General features: G+C 39.5%; 1 protein-coding gene and 1 long non-coding RNA gene across 6 annotated transcripts in view; one reads left to right on the top strand and one right to left on the bottom strand.

The window, feature by feature from the left end:
• Window positions 1-17,379, top strand: part of MME (membrane metalloendopeptidase) — a 157,629-nt gene that overhangs the window by 122,534 nt on the left and 17,716 nt on the right. The gene's annotated exons all lie outside the window — the stretch shown is intronic.
• LOC149127105 (uncharacterized) overlaps window positions 15,189-17,379 on the bottom strand; it is a 64,980-nt gene continuing 62,789 nt past the window's right edge. Inside the window, exon 2 of the long non-coding RNA XR_016233243.1 lies at window positions 15,189-15,845. This is a non-coding gene — a long non-coding RNA (uncharacterized LOC149127105). The remainder of the gene's footprint in view (window positions 15,846-17,379) is intronic.

Raw genomic sequence — 17,379 nt, 5'->3', positions numbered from 1 at the left:
CTTCCAGCACTATATTGAATATTAATGGTGAGAGAGCACTTCCTCGTCTGGTTTTGACTATCACTGGCAATCCTTCCAACTTTTGCTCATTCAATAGGACACTAGAAATGGATTTGTAAAAAATTGCCTTTATTGTGTAGAGAAATGTTCCTACTATACCCAATTTACTTAAAGTTTTCATCATGGAAGTGTATTGTACTTTACCAAATGTTTTCTCTGCATGCATTTAGATGATTATATGTTTTTTTCTTCAGTTTGTTAATGTGATGTATCACATTAATTGATTTGTGATTGTTGAACTGTCCCTGCATACCAGGGATAAATCCCATTTGGTCTGGGTGACTGATCTTTGTGATGTGTTGTTGGATTCAATCGGTTAGTCTTTTGCTTGTGATTTTTGTGTCTGTGCTCATCAGGGATATTGGTCTGTATTGAAAGTTCACTTTCACTGTTGTATCTTTTTCATGTTTAGGGATTAAGGTGATACAGTCTTCATAGAAGGAGTTCGGGAGGATTCCCTCCCTTTCAATTGTTTTGAATAGCTTGAGAAAAATTGGAGTTCTTTTTTAAATGTCTGGTAGAATTCAGCAGTGAAGCCACCCAGTCCAGGGATTTTCATTATTGGGAGGATCTTTATTACTGATTCCATTTGCTTCTTGGTGAAGCATTTTAGACCCAACAAACCTGACCTTATTAAATGCCCTCAAGACTCTGCTGACTCACCCAATGAACATCCCTGCCCCTCCAAGAACCACTGGATCCACGTATGTTCATGCAACAATCATCCAGATCAGAAGAGAGCATTTGAGAAGGCACTGGTGAGACCAAATTCCTTAACTCTAAATTCCAGGAGTCATAATAGGTGACAGAAGAGAAGTTTGGGATATTAGAGTTTTACAATACAGCTTCATTCTTCAATAACCTGTCTTTTTTAAAGATTCATTTTATTTATTTGAAAGATAGAGTTATAGAGTGAGGTAGAGATAGAGAGAAGAGAGGTCTTCCATCCTCTGGTTCATTCCCCCAAATAACTGCAGTGGCCAGAGCTGAGCTGATCCAAAGCAAGGAGCCAGGAGCTTCTTCCAGGTCTCCCAAGTAGGTGCAGTGGCCCATCTACTTGGGCCGTCTTCTACTGCTTTCCCAGGTACATTATCAGGGAGCTTGATTGGAAATGGAGCAGCTGGGACTTGAACCATTGCCCATATGGATTGCAGGTGCTGCAGGCCAGGGCTTTAACCTGCTGCACCAAAGTGCCAGCCCCCTATTGTTTGTCTTTAAAAATTATGATACAGTGCTATAAATTTTTTATTTACTTAAAGTCACAATGTTAAGACCTAAGGAATACAGTGAGGAGAATGGAAAAAGGAGTTGGAGAGAAGTCCTATTAGCTCTGCTGAATTATGGGTACAGTTGTGGGTAGTTTAATAGACTGAGTCCTAGCTGGTAAAGCGCTCACTTTCTCTACATCAGACCTTATTCTCTGCCCTTCAGTACCCAGCTCAACACTCCTGAGAAATTTCTTTCGTTGTTTACCTCACCCTACACCATTCCATGGTAATACACACTATTATGATTACAATTGTGCACACCTAAGATACATTGAAGTTCTAATCCACAGTACTGATGAATGTGAACTTATAAAAGATTCCTTGCTGACATTGGTCAGGTTAAGATGAGGTCATTAGGGTAACCCTTAAATCAACACACTGGTATTCTTATAAGAAAAAGGGAAATTTGGATGCCGAGGGAGACACACACACCAAGAGATCAACATGTGATGATGGAGTCAAGCAATATTTCCATGATCCAATGAATGCCAAAGATTGTCAGCAAACCACCAGAAGCAGCTCAGTGAGAGGCATGGAACAGTCTTCCTCAAAAGCCTCAGAAACTTGGAGTCATCTTGATCTTGGGCTTTGGGACGCCATAATCTAGGGACAATATTTTCTGTTGTTTAAGCCATTCAGTTCATGGAAATTCATCACAGCAGTCTCAGGAAACTAATACAATTACCATTCGGTAATCACTGCTATATGTAGGGCAATAAGAGAGCAGCTGGCAATTATATAATACAAAATTATTTCAAAAATTAAATAAAATGTAGAAGGCAAGTGTAATCTAATATTTGATCAATATGTATTTATTCTACTCTGATGACTACCATATTCAAAAAATGAGGCCATCAGATATAACCAAGTATTTTAATTACATTAATTGCTCACAATATAAAAGGTTTTAGTCAGTTAAGTAATTTTAATGCCTCTTAAAGCTGTATTCCCCAATATTCATGTATGTGATATCTATAAGCATATTTTCAATTCATAGAGGAAACTGACGCTACAAAGAAACTGAAAGATGTTTAACTAACGAAACACCATAAATTTCAGCTCAGCGCAGGCAGATTGGGATTCTATTGGTTTAGGGAATGAACAGTAGTAGCCAAAGGTAGGTTTACTAAAATATCAAGAAACTAAAACTAATCCAGGTCACACTTTCATATACTTTTCTAGTTTGCATCAAACAACAAAAAGAATAGGATTAAAAAAAAAAAACATGGAAAGTAAGATAACATTTAACTCACTGGCAAATATTGAAATTAATTTGTGAATTAGCTGGAAAATCATGAGAGAGTTGAGAAAAATATGCTTCCACTAGTTGGCAACAAAAAAAGAAAAAGGGACTGAGATACTAGTTTACATAAAATGGAATTTCAAAATGTTTATGGAAATGTGAAGTTAAAGGATGAGTTTTGGGGGAGCCGGCTTTGTGGCATAGCTACTGATGCTGCCACTTGTGATGCCAGCATCCAATGTAGCATCAGTTCAGGTCCTGACTTCCTTTCCAATCCAGCTCCCTGCAAGTGGCCCGGAAAGGCAGTAGAGGATAGCCTGAGTGCTTGAGCTCCTACCACCCACATAGGAGACCCAGAGGAAGCTCCTGGCTCCTAGATTCTGCCTGGTGCAGCCCCAGCTGATGCAGTCATCTGGGGAGTGAACCAGTGGATGGAAGATTTCAGTCTCTGTTTCTCTCTTGCTCTCTGTAACTCTGAATTACAAATAAGTATATAAATATTTTTTAAAAAAATAAATTTGTTTTGGTACCAATTTTTTGGTAATTCATGAATGAAGCATCTTCAAAAAATGTGGAAAATGCATATTATAGAAAAAACTATGCATAGATTTTCACACCAAAATAAATTTGTCTTTTAATTCCACTTTTCTACATTTTTCAGCTTACTTGTAGGTCAGTATATTCTCTATTTTCTATTTCTTAACAGTCACCAACAATTATACTTCTTTTATATCTAACTCGCTGAAATGCATTATTTAAGAAACTATTTTAAAATGTTCTGGACAACTATTAATGTTTCATTTGTTCTACAAATATTTATTTTACTTCCAGTGTGGGCCAAGCACTATCCAAAGACACAATGGGTACTAGAACAGGTATAATTTCTGCCCTGAATAAAACCACCCATGCACTTATGTATAAACTTGCATTTGGTGCCAAAAGGAGTACTTAGAGATATATTTCCACATGAAGTTTATGGTATATGGTAATGACCAGACCTATACAAGATTTCTCAAGAGACAGTGCAATATACCACACAAGATTAAGGAACAATCACAGTATTACCAATTACATCTACTTAAGTAAAGAGAACAGATACTCTCATTGATTTTTCTGCCTGAAATCTCTTTCTTATATGAATTGTCCCATTGCCCATTTGATATACATGATTGCAGCAGAGTAAGCAATATTTCAATGTTACTTTGCTCCCTAGACTATCCACTTCACCCATAACCATTTACAGTCTAACGTGGATATGATAATGGCTGTAACTGAGGTGAAACTCAGAGAGCAGCTGAAGTTTTGCTGTCCTTTGAAAACTAGAGAAGATGGGCATCAATCCACAACTTTTTCCTGAGACTGAAGAGTATCTTCAGTCTCGACTTTCTGTCTGTCAACTTGTTTTTTCATCTGTACCTTTATAGTATAACTTTATTTCTACCATTTTTAAATCAAGAATACCCCTCAGAAATACATGAAATAAAAGACTTTTACTTTCATGGGACTTTTAAAGGTGTGGCATACTTTATTGAGAGCTTTAGAAATACCCATGGGATAGACACCATTGTCATCTAAACCTGCTAAAGCAGAATACAGATATCTCATCTGTATGTTTAAGCTACACTGTCAAGTTACTCAGCTGTTTCCCCCCCCCAATTCCTTATTTACTTTGTTCAATTAAAAATTCCTATTTATTTCTTATGCATAGAAATTTTCCCACTTATTTTATTGCCAGATATTTTGCTAAATATTTCTGACCTGTTTAGGGGATTATCAAGACCCCTTCCTATGCAAAGGCAATTTCTTCTCTAAGAGGAATGAATTCTGTTAACTGTTAATGAGGTTTTTTTCACCTTACTACAGACTTAGTCAAGTACTTCAGAAAACTATAAAATGGAGACAGTCATGTTGAGAAGACTTAAGTAAAGAGGTGACATTTAGATGAGTTTTACAGGATTAACAAGTTTCCTCAGGCTCATTCCAAAAGTGGGACAGAGGGTGTCCTAACTAGAGGAGATTGCATAAGAAAGGGCAGAGCAATGCAAGAACACAGAACAGAGGCCAGGATCATCTCCCAAATAGAATTTGAGGTTGGGTCAAAGGCGCCTGCTGGATAGCGGCAGTGGCAGGAAGAGGTCCTGAAAGACAGTGCATGGAAGTGAAGCATGATTACAGAGCCCCAAAGGTTGCAGTTTGTGTCATGAGTAATTCGTGTTTCAAGATATCAGCTAGAAATCTGTACCAACTCAATGACATGATTAGAAACATAGTGTGAGATACATACACTGCTGAGAATTGGTGATAAGAAGATAATTAAGTGCTCAAAATGCTAAGATACTGGGAAGAATTTAGTGCAGATTTTATACCCAGAGTACCAGGAGAGACACATCTTCTGCACTGATAGGCACATCAGCCTTTGGACAACAGAGGAGTCTGGGGTGGCCAGAATCTCAGTGTATCTTCTGCCAGCCACAAGCAAACATTCTTTGACATCAGCATGTGATATAAACACTGTGTGCCATGGGCACCGTGCTGTGATTGCTGTTGGTAAGCACTGATGGAGTCAAGAACCACTGCACAAGTCCAAGTGAGCTGAATCAGGGTGCAGCCAAGATGATGGTAAAGAGCACATGGACTTGGGAACTGCAAGTATTTATGAGGTAGAATCAGTAAATATTTGTGACTGAGTTCCTGTGGCAAGTGAGGATGGAGAGGACAGTGGATGCAACAGGAGATGTGCTTAGAAGAGAGGAACTGCTACAATGAGCCATCCATCAGGGAGGAGTGGAGCACAGTTTGGAGAATTGAAAATGGTTGAAACTGGTTCTTGGGAGAAATATTTTACAAAGATTTATTTATGTATTTATTCAAAAGGCAGAATGATGAGTGAAACAGAGAGCCATACAGAGAGAATGAAAGGGAAGGGAAGAGAGAGAAAAAAAGAGATAATGGAAGGAAGGAAAGATGGAAGGAGGGAAGGCAAGAAGAAAGAAAGAAGAGAAGAGAAGAGAAGAGAAGAGAAGAGAAAAGAAAAGAAAAGAAAAGAAAAGAAAAGAAAAGAAAAGAAAAGAAAAGAAAAAAGAAAGAAAGAAAGAAAGAAAGAAAGAAAGAAAGAAAGAAAGAAAGAAAGAAAGAAAGAAAGAAAGAAAGAAAGAAAGAAAGAAAAAGAAAGAAAGAAAGAAAGGAAGGAAGGAAGGAAGGAAGGAAGGAGGGAGGGAGGGAGGGAGGGAGGGAGGAGAGAAATCTTCCATCAACTGGTTCCCTCCCCAAATGGCCACAACAGCCAAATCTGGGCCAGGCTGAAGCCAGGTCCCAGGCTCAATCTAGGTCTCCCACATGGGTAGCATGGGCCCAAGCAGTTGGGCCATCTTCTACTGTCTTCCCAGATTCATTAGAAGGGAGCTGGATTGGAAGCAGAGCAGCCAGCACTAGAAACAGCGCTGTGATTTGGATGCTGGCATCATAGGCAGCTTAACCTGCTGTGTCACAACGCCAGTCCCAGGGGACTGTATAGCCAAAAAATTCTGAAATCTTCTAAATTGTGATAATGTATTTTCTGCTATATCTCAAAAATATTCCGTTTTTAAACTTCCCCAAAATGTGAACTTGCTAAGTGCTCAAGAGTGTCTTTGAGGGGAAATCAGAACTGGGATAATTACAGGATGTTTGGGTCTGGACTCTGTTTGGGAAAGCGTGTCATTCTAGTTGAGGAACTGCTTGGGAATCAGCAAAGTTAGAGACATACAGTAGTTTAGGATTGATGGCACAGCAAGGCAAGGGCTTTGAAGCAACTATTGATAGGTAAACAGTTTGATAAGCTAGACTTGGCCCAGGTGAGCAGATCATTGTCTCCAGTTAATTGGTCATTTATAAGTTTACAATATTCCTTCCTAAAACAAAATTTTTCTTTTCCAGAACAAACAACAAAATCATGTTGACTTAGAGTCTTATAATCTTGCAATAGTCTCATTTATTTCTCTCAATATCTTATAGAAATATTAAGCTTTGGATATATGTGCCATCTGTAATGAAACTAACATGATTTCTACTTACCAGAGCCTCTTCATTCACCTAAGACAAGAAATCCCTCAAGCAAATCCTGAATAACCATATCTGCCTCTGCCCTAGTCCTGCTTGTGGAGAAGGACAGATATTTTTGTAACAAGGTAATGGATAGGGATATGTGCTTTGGAAGTGACAGTGTGAATTGAGAACACCAAGGAAACACAAGACAGAAAGTTGTGAGGCATAGTAGGTTTTTAACAGGTGTCCTTCACTTTCTTCAGACCTCTAAACCTACTCTACTCTCACTCCAAGCAGCTGACTTTGACCCCCTACTTCGAAGAAAGAAAGGATCAAGCATATTTGGTCTCAATTATTTGTACTACCTTCTAAGTTAAAACTATATGTCCAAGTACCTCTGTCTGTCCTTTTTTTCTTCCCTCTCATTGAATTGAAGGAGGTGACATCCCTCTTCCATTATCTGAAACTGTTCTTATCTCCACAAGTGCACTATTCATTATCCCCTAATTGTTTAGCTTCTTTTTTTCCTGATTAATTAGTGCTTCCTTCTTAATTGGACCTGTTTATTCTAGTTTTCTTCTTGCCTATTTGACTACTATTTTTAATTTCTTGTGCCACTCTGATTCTTGAAAACTGGTGCTTTTTATGGCTCTGTCCAATAATTATTTTTCTTTACGCTCTATGCTCCTTTCATAATCTGTTTTACATGCATGCCTTCAACTTTTATCTCGAATTCTAATCTATAATCTATTCAATTATCTTTCTAGAGCACCAATATTATATCTTTGAGCATAAATCTTGACCAGTCTACTTTCATATGAAACTCAGTATGTCCTCATTGAGCTAAAGATTTTTTCCCTCGGAACCTGCCCCTCTTCATATCTTTGATAAATGATCCTTAATTGTGACCATTACACGCAATAACTGGGTGTCTTTTTAATTCTTCCTTTTCCCTTAACTTCCATATGTGATGAGTCACCAAGTGCTAAATTCTATAGAATTTAGCTTCTATTCTGTCCTACATCTTTCTGCATCTCACCACTTCACTGCCTCTTCCTTAGGTCAAGCCAATATTACATTGATTGCTGCAATCACCTTTCATTATTGATTTTTTTAAATCAAGAGTCAAGACTATTTTTTTAAGATTTATTTTATTTATTTGAAATACAGAGTTACAGAGAGAGGTAGAGACAGAGAGAGAGGTCTTTCATCCGTTGGTTCACTCCCCAGATGGCCGCAACCACTGGAGCTGGGCCAATCCGAAGCCAGGAGCCAGGAGCTTCCTCCGGGTCTCCCACATGGGGGCAGAAGCCCAGGGACTTGGACCATCTTCTACTGCTTTCCCGGCCATAGCTGGCTTGGAAAGTAGAGCAGCTGAGTCTCGAACCGGCACCCACATGGGATGCCAGCACTTCAGGCCAGGGTTAAACACTGCGCCACAGCGCTGGCCCCTGTCCTATCACTTCTAATTTATTATGTATGTAGTATCCCTGCGTATAACTCTTAATATATTTCTATTTCTTTTGAAAACCTGTATAGCTCTTACCAGAGTTTATAAAACATTATTTGATCTGCTCCTTCTTTTCAGCCCTATCTTCAGTCTTAATAATATATCCATTACACCTTATATTTCCCCTCCCATGGCACCTATCACCCTGTTTTATAATCATTGTATTCCTTCACTACACTGATGTCCAGGTGGAAATTAACCATCTTTCTACATTATAGCAAATATCTAGTACAGTGCAGATGGTCAATAAATATTTATTGAATAAGTAGTTAAATAATAAAATCATAGAATATTTGGTCTTTTTAGACAGTTCTACTTTCTGACATAATTATCTGACATAAAAGAAAATATAGGAGTTTAATCTCTCAAAGAAATTACGATCCTTTTATCCTAACATAAGTCTTCTATATTGATGCCTCAACTCAAAATGTTTTCTATAGAAAGATCTGGTTGATCTCCCAGTTAAGATGTTTAAATCAAGGCAAGGTCTAGTTTCTCACTGTCTTCATTTTTATCTGTCATTCCTCAAGAGTTTATCTAATCTGGGTTGTTTTCCTTTTTCTGTCCATCTGAGTTTTGTATTTTTAAAATTGTCCTTTCAGGCAAGTTAAATATGTATTTGGTTTAGGAAGTAAGATAGTTTTGCAAGACTTGTTGTGAAAAACAGCAAGTCCCTAGTCTCCCAACCTATTTTCCACCTTCTGGAGCAACTACTTTAAAAAATGTTTAGCTTTCTAAATAGTACATTATAGGCCACTTTTAACATTTTATTTTTAACCACTGTCAGTTGACTTTCCCACATGGAAGAGAATTAACTCTTTTACAAACATGCCCACCATCATATACCTGTACACCTCCTTACCCATCCTCCCCAGTAGTCAGTAGCTACATAAGCTCTTTCTGCCCTTTTGGGCATGTAGTAGCCTCGATTAACTTTTATTCTCCTTCTTACTTTCCCCCAGAATTAATAATTTTCTTATTATAAAATTTGTTTTGTATATATCACCAGCTCCATCCCAAACTCCCTACCAATTGTCTAAAGTGCTTGTTACGAGACAGTTTTTTGTCGCCATTACAAAATGCCTGAAAGAAGCTACCTATGAAGGAAAGAGCTTTATTTTGACTCATGGTCTTGGTGTTTCGCAGTCTTAGAGTAAGTCCCATTGGCTCCGCTGTGTGAAGAGACCCGAGAAAGGCAACATAAATGTATGCTGAGGACTGATCACATGGCCAACCAGCGGCTAGAGTTCCCAACTCACCTTTTTTAGCCAACTGTCTTGTAAGAACGACCTTCTGAGGGCATAGCCCTGATGACCTAAGAGCCTCCCACTAGTACCACGTCTGAAATACAATAATTGGATTAAGTTCCTGCCCTCCAAGTACTATTAACTTTTGACTTTGAGGTTTAAAGTCTGTATGATTTCCAGAGTCAAACTTTATTCAGACCACAGCCCCTGTCTACATTTTGCAGTAGATACTGTCCCAACGTCATCTATTTGAAGAGATTTTTCATGGAGTTTTCCTGCCTGTTCACTTCTATACAGGATGTTCCCTGTTCTCATTGCATAACTTCTGCACCAGAATCCTTCTACCACCACAGGGTTTCCTTTTCTGGTTCTTGTTTCCTCCATTTTCATTCGAGTTCACCTAAAAATCACCAGGAAACATCAAAACAATTCTTACGTCAGACTTATCCTAGCAGAATTGATCAGGAACTTTTGAAAGTGAGATGCAAATATCAATATTTCTTAAACATTCCAATTGATCAAAATGGGCAGCTAAAGATGAGAACTATTGCTCTATCTAGAGTTTACTTTGCTTGGTTTTTAATTTTGATGAATAAAATCTTCCAGAAGCTCTGAAAAAAAGTACATAAAGATAAAATTTTGAGACTTTGCTTTTCTAAATATGCTTTTATTCTACTTTCTATTTGACTTACAATCTGTAAAATGTAGAATTTATACTGGGGAATAATTTTTTTTCCAAAATTTTAAGGCATTACTCCACTGTCTTCCAGCTTTTGATTTTGCTTTTGAGAAATTTGAAGGTATTCTGATTACTAATGTTTTATATATATTATCTGTGGTTTTATAAGATCTTCTCTTTGCAACAGCCTTCTTTTTTTTTAGTGCCTGCCTTGATGCGGGTCTATTTTCATCCACTCTCTTGCCTATTCGTAGCCCCTTCTAATCTTGTAGTTTGAGCTCTTTAATCTGGGGAAATTTTATTAAACTTCCATCTTAGCATTAGTTTAGATGTAGACACTTGTTCATCCATTTTTCTCCAAAATTTAGAACAAGTATCTTCCAGTATGTGGTTTATTAACACTTTGTTTACACTAACTGACAAAATATGACTGGCTTGATTTTAGTTTAAAATTTGATCTTAGTATTAAAAATAAAACTCATTACTGAGTTAGTTTTTATCCTCACAGAATTAAGAAAAATAGCACAACACAACATTTTTGAACTTGTGTACAGTTGCATTCTTATACATTGTATTTAAATAAAAATCATTTCTTTCAGTCTTCCAAAGCGATGAGTAAAGTAGGAGCTCAGGTCTTTCTCAGAGCACATGGAATAAGTCAGATGCAGTGAGGCTCTGTTTGGGTAGCTGTGGGGAGCAGGTCCTGTCTCCCACAACATGGTGAAATAAGTACTGAGACTACCGAGACTAGACTAGACCACTGAGACTATTAAGACTAACGCTATGCATCTGATCTCCCATCATATGGCGCTGAGAGAGAGTAAACAAATCTTACACAGCTGTTTCGTTAATTAGCTGATTCCTGGCCCAACCCCTTAAAAGGGGGAGAGAGACAACATGCGCGGCTGCGCCCCCCTGAGAGAGTCGGTCGGAGAGCTCATCGGTGCAGGGAAAGAAAACAGCGTGGATCTGGTGTCGCTCTTCCGCGAGTGGGGGAGCGACAGGTAGCTGAATCCCAGGGGAACTCAAGATGGTAAAGACTTTTTGTTCTCAGCTCTGTTACTTGCTCAGTTTGTCACTCAGGGAAAGAAACAATCAGTTTGTCAGCCTGTTTTCCTAAATGTTTAACAATGGTTTCTAGCAGGTGCATATCCAAAGTATTGACAAATATCAACTAAGGGATGAATGAGAGTAAACAAATGTCAAACCAGAACCATTTCTTGAGCCTTATGGAATAAAATTAAGTTAGGAGTTCTAAAAAAAAAAAAAAAAACAAACAAAAAAAAACAAAAAACAAAAACAAAAAAAAAACAACTTCCACCTTAATGACATTCTCCTCCCCTTTTTCCCATCCTTTGATTCTGTAGCTGATAATTTTTGAACATTGCATCTTCTTCACCAATCCTATACCACTCTTTACTTTTAAATCCTACTTTCCATTATGAAGTCTTTTTGGTCTGTTTTATGAGCTGATTCGTATGTCCCTAAATTCATGTTTTAAAGGCCTAACCCCAAATACCTCAGAATATAACTATCTTTGAAGATAGGATCTTTAAGGAAGTAATTATGTCAAATTGCAGTCTGGGTGGACTCTAATCCAACAAGACTAGCCTCCTTATAAGAGGATGTTTGAACTCCACAGACACAAGTAGCAGGGCAGTACCATGTGAACATGAAGATGACCCCCACAGGCCAACAGGAGAGGCTCAGGAACTACCAACCCTGCGGACACCTTGACTTCAGACTCCCAGCTTCTACATCTGTGAGAAAACTAACTTCTGTTATTTAAGCCCACCAATCCGTGGTGCTTTGTTATGGCAGACCCAGCTAATATTTTTAGTTTGATATCCGGATCTCTTGTCACCTTTATTTTCCAGCCCCTATTCTGATATTGACTATGACTTTTGGTAAGAGTTCTTTGTTCTCTAAGCATTTCACTTATAATTGCATTGTGCTCATGCTTTCAAGAGCAAAATATCTTAACCTTATCTCTCTGAAGCTATTAGTGCTAGTTTTTCTTTCCATGTTTTTATATTTCTTCATAGTTTTGGTTTCTTCCAAGTTGACCACTGCGTGTGTGCATGTGTGCATGTGTGCGTGTGTGTGTGTATGTGTGTGTGTGTGTTTCAGTCTTCATCTTTCAAGTTATAAGTTTTCCTCTGGTATTTGATTGTCTCCTCATGTTAAGAGGAAGGCAGTAAGAAAGCGGAATTGAAGCTCTGAGTGATGGATGGGGTTTGTTGATTGTGTCCTCTTCTTTTATCTGGAGTACAAGTCTAGAAAATGGGCAACCTACAGGCTAAATTTGAAACATATGTATCTGTGTTTTAATTAGATTCACATGTCTTTAACTAAAGCTGTGACTTGTAACTACCCAGAAACCCCATCATTCCATTTTTTAAATTTATTTATTTATTAAAGGCAGAGTTACAGACAGAGACAGAGATAAAAAGAGAGGGCCCAACTGCTTGTTCACTCCCCAAATGCCTGTAACAGCTTCAGCTGGGCCAGGCCAAAGCCAGTAGCCAGAACTCCATCCAGGTCTCCCAAAATGGGTAGCAGGAATCCAAGGACAGGCTATTATTTGCTGCCTTCCAGGGTGTGGATTAGCAGGAATCTGGATTGGAAGAGGTGGTGGGACTAGATCCTAGACACTCTTATATGGGATGCAAGCATCCCGAGAAGTGGCATAACCTGCTGCACCACAACACTCAACACTTCTCCCCAATTCCTTTCTGATTTAAGTTAACTTTAAGTTTGAAATTTCTGCCTAACGGTTTTTCTTTTCTTGCAGTCTTAAATTTCCTTATACTTTAACACAAGTTCAAGCATCTTTTTCTCCATGGCACCTACTCTAATGTTCTCAGATGGAGTTCAGCTCTCCTAGTTTTTTCACTTAAGCCCTTGCACAGTCTTCCTTATTGTGTTAGGCGTTTGATACCTATGTGGGATGCTTCAGGAAACTACATCCTCTACTTCAGTCATGTTATTGGTAAAAGCTTTGGTAAAAGCTCAGTGTGTTAGACAGCTTTCTGTAACCACACTGAAATTCCTACTTATGAAGAAAAAGGTTTATTATGGCTCACAGTTTTAGATTATCCATTAGGTCAGCCTCTGGTGATGGTGTTCTTTCCAGTAGAATACTGAAGTGGTGGATAGCATCATAAGGTCAGAGGGAGCACCAGTGTCTGTCTCTCTTTGTAAACCCACCATAGTTTATTCATGCAGGCTCCTCCCCAGCTACCTAATCCAATCTAATAACTCTCCAAAGTCGCCATCCCCAAACACCTTAACTGTAATAATTTTCCACTCTTTTAATATCTTAACATGAGATTTTGGTGGGAGCAGGTATTTAGCCTAGCAGTTAAGATCCCATTAAGATGTCCACATCCCACATGGGAATATTTGATTTGATTCTTGATCATGACTTCTAAGTCCAGCTTCCTATTAAGGCAGACCCTGGAAGGCAGTCGTAATGACTTAAATAAATGGGTTTCTGCCACTAATTTGAAATACTTGGATTGCAATCCCAACTCCTCACTTTGGCCCTGACCTGGACTCAGCCATAGCAGACACCTTGGGAATGAAATTGTGGAATAGAAAAACAAACAAGCAAACAAACAAACGTTGATACCAAGCCATTAGACCACAGGCCTTTGGGAGATGCTCAAGAAAACATTCAAACCACAGCACTCAAGAAAAGGTCTCGGCCGGTGCCGCGGCTCAATAGGCTAATCCTCCACCTTGCGGCGCCGGCACACCGGGTTCTAGTCCCAGTCGGGGCGCCGGATTCTGTCCCGGCTGCCCCTCTTCCAGGTCAGCTCTCTGCTATGGCCTGGGAGTGCAATGGAGGATGGCCCAAGTGCTTGGGCCCTGCACCCCATGGGAGACCTGGAGAAGCATCTGGCTCCTGCCTTCAGATCAGCACGGTGCGTGGCCACGGCGGCCATTGGAGGGTGAACCAACGGCAAAAGGAAGACCTTTCTCTCTGTCTCTCTCTCTCACTGTCCACTCTGCCTGTCAAAAAATAAATAAATAAATAAAATAAAAGGTCTCTCGAAAATCCTCATGCTCAGTGGGGCAGAGGTTGAAGGAGAGAAAGGAGGACCAGGTGCATAATATTCTTCTAGAGTTGAAGTTCCTGACTATTTGATTATTAAAATCATGAACTACAGCCTTTCCTAAGAAAGGAAGCACCGCACCATGGCAGATCGCAATGTGTCTTTAATTTACTATCAGATGATCACACAGGGCATAATCTGTTTCACATAATAACATAATAGAACATTTCTCAAGATGGAGCTGAAAGGAGGAAATGTAAAAGCCACACATATCCTAGTGACAGAGGAAGGATTTCTGCATTTGAGGAGGTAGTTACTCTTCATAGGTGATCACATGCTCCTTCAGATATCAGAACAGATAAAGCACAAATCCTGGCACATCTGTGAAGGTGCCCATGAATGATAAATCATAGTTTGTGGCAAATGGGTTGGAAGCAGTTTTCTGGTATCCAAGTCCTTGGCACTTCCTCTGCCTTTGTCTCACTTTGGCCTCAGTTGTAAATTTACCTTGATACCCCCTAGAATAGATTATTGCCAAGCATGGAGTCCATTTCCACCTAAAGTTCTAGCAACGCAGTGTACATTCTCACCCATGTAGCACCCCATCCACAGCTAAGCTAGCCTTTTTCTTTTTCATTCGGACACTCATGCCAACCCAATTAAACCAGATTAGCTAACTCTTTGTTCCTATTAATCTTTTCCTCCCAGCACGGTTGGAACATGTGGTTTTTAAATTATTGAGAGAGTCATGGGAGTTACCAAATATAGACTCATTCATGTGAACAGTAAACAAAGTATGTTTGGAGTCACACAAATTTGTGGATCTAGAAAGACCTAGAAGAGCCAGATGGAATTTAAAAATTGTATCTCCACATACTCTTAAACTAGACATCATGGTTAAGGAACAGACCATGTTGCAGATGGCCTAAGTTCCCAATCAGCCATTCTGCATACTGATTGTGTGGCCTTGGGGATCATTTATCCTCTCTAGAAACCCCAATCCCCAACTGAGAAATGGGCAAAATAATTACATCTACTTCAGAAAAATGTTGTGAAGATCAAACAAAATAATACTCTTGGCACACTCACCACAAATATTAGTTGCCATGTATTTTTTATTAACAAGAGCAACAAAGCTGAAACATGGTGTAATACATATTAACTGAAAGAACAATTGTCCATAGTCTTAGAAACTGGTTAATCCTCTATACCTGCCAGATACAGAGTAGAAAAAACTGGGTTAAGTTAAACAAAAGCTATTCAGAATGTTACCTTGGAGCAAATCACTTCAAACCAATATTTGGAATAAGAATTATACAGGAATTAGATGTATCCGATTTCCAATATTTTTATTTTTATAAAACAACTTTAGAAGTAAAGAAAAACTGACAGGTTAAACTCAGTTTTTCAAAAACCTTCTGTTTGCCGGCGTCGTGGCTCAATAGGCTAATCCTCCACCTTGCGGCACCAGCACACCGGGTTCTAGTCCTGGTTGGGGTGCCGGATTCTGTCCCAGTTGCCCCTTTTCCAGTCCAGCTCTCTGCTGTGGCCCGGGAGTGCAGTGGAGGATGGCCCAAGTCCTTGGGCCCTGCACCCGATGGGAGACCAGGAGAAGCACCTGGCTCCTGGCTCCTGCCTTCAGATCAGCGTGGTGTGCCGGCCGCAGAGCCCCGGGACCGGTGGCCATTGGAGGGTGAACCAACGGTAAAAGGAAGACCTTTCTCTCTGTCTCTCTCTCTCACTGTCCACTCTGCCTGTCAAAAAAAAAAAAAAAAAAAAAACCTTGTTTTAATCAAATCAGATTTCATGCAATTACTCCTCTTTCCCAACTGTGTGCATGTGCATTATGGTCAAAATGTAAAATCCAGCCTCTCATTGTGAGGTGGGCCCAGCTGACAATGACAATAGTTGCTAGAAACGAAAACAACAAAACAATAAAATCTTGCCTAAGAGAGAAATATTTTAGCCCATTTTATTCTCCTTTATGGGCCCCAAACCAAAAAAAGCGGTATTTTTAGTGTGGGAACTACAGATTTGCTGAGTGGCTGTGAAGTGTAATATGTTTCTTAAAGAAGCTGATCATTAGAAAGTTATAAACATTGCATGTTAATGAAGAAAATTTTTAAATTGTTCTTTGGTGTAATAAAAAGCTATTTGAGAGAAGACATGCTCTGGGAGTAATGGCAAACAACACTTTTTTTCAATTGGATTTCCTGATTAAGAATATTCGCTTCCCTTTTATAAGGCTTGGCTTACATTAATTATTTACTGGGCCAAAAGGTCACACGGAAATCAGACATGCTTCCTAGGCTTCCAAAGGTGCTTAACCAATCTAAGTAACCAGATTGACTTACCATTTGAGGATTTCTCAATGTGCCACTCTGACTGTTAGAATAATCAGGAAACAAACTTTCTCAAAATGTTATCAAAAGGTTTATTGATAGCCATTTCAAAGTTCAAAATATCACAATAATAATTAACATGAACATGGAGCTTGAATAGTTTTTTATAAAGATTTTATTTATTTATGTATTTGAGAGGCAGAGTTACAGACAGAGAGAGGCAGAGACAGAGAGACCTTGCTTCTGCTGGTTCACTCCCCAAATGGCCACCACAGCCAGAGCTGAGCTGATCTGAAGCCAGGAGCCAGGATCTTCCTCTGGATTCCCCATGTGGGTGCAGGGGCCCAATCATTTGGACCATCTTCCACTGCTTTCCCAGGCCATAAGCAGAGAGCCGCTTTGGAACTGGAGCTGCCGGGACACAAACTAGCCCGGAGGCTTACTTAGCCTACTGCACCACAGCGCCGGCCCTTGAATAGTGTTATTTTCAAAGGCATTGCACTTCAACAGCTGCTGAGAACAGTCTGGCAGTTAGCTCCTAGAGGGTACAGGCCCAGGAAGTTCAAAGAAATATCTTATTCCATCCTTCTTTACAAAGGAAATCAGCCTCAAATACGCACACAGCCAGAGATCCAAGCAACCCTGGACCACACTAGTATTTGAAGTGGCTTTGGATAGAGCGTGTCCAATGCTGTGCGACCTTCTGTGTACAGAGAGGCAGACACCAGCTGACTCAGCAGGCCTTCTAATGCCCTTCTTCCTGTTTCTACCACGGAGTCTGGCCAAGCTAACTGACTCACATTCCCAGCCACCCTCCCTGGGTTTAGGAATGGCCACACCGACGTTGTGCTAATGAGGCAGCAGCGTGTTCTCTGGGAGATTTGAGGAAAGTTACTGCTTTATCTTTTTCTCTTATGAAAACAATGGCTGGTACCCATTTCCTCCC

This window comes from Oryctolagus cuniculus, chromosome 4 (genome assembly GCF_051225735.1).
Source record: "Oryctolagus cuniculus isolate XC-2025 breed Fujian yellow rabbit chromosome 4, ASM5122573v1, whole genome shotgun sequence".
NCBI lineage: Eukaryota > Metazoa > Chordata > Mammalia > Lagomorpha > Leporidae > Oryctolagus > Oryctolagus cuniculus.
The sequence above is the reverse complement of the archived record's forward strand: the minus strand, read 5'-3'. Positions and strand labels throughout refer to the sequence as shown.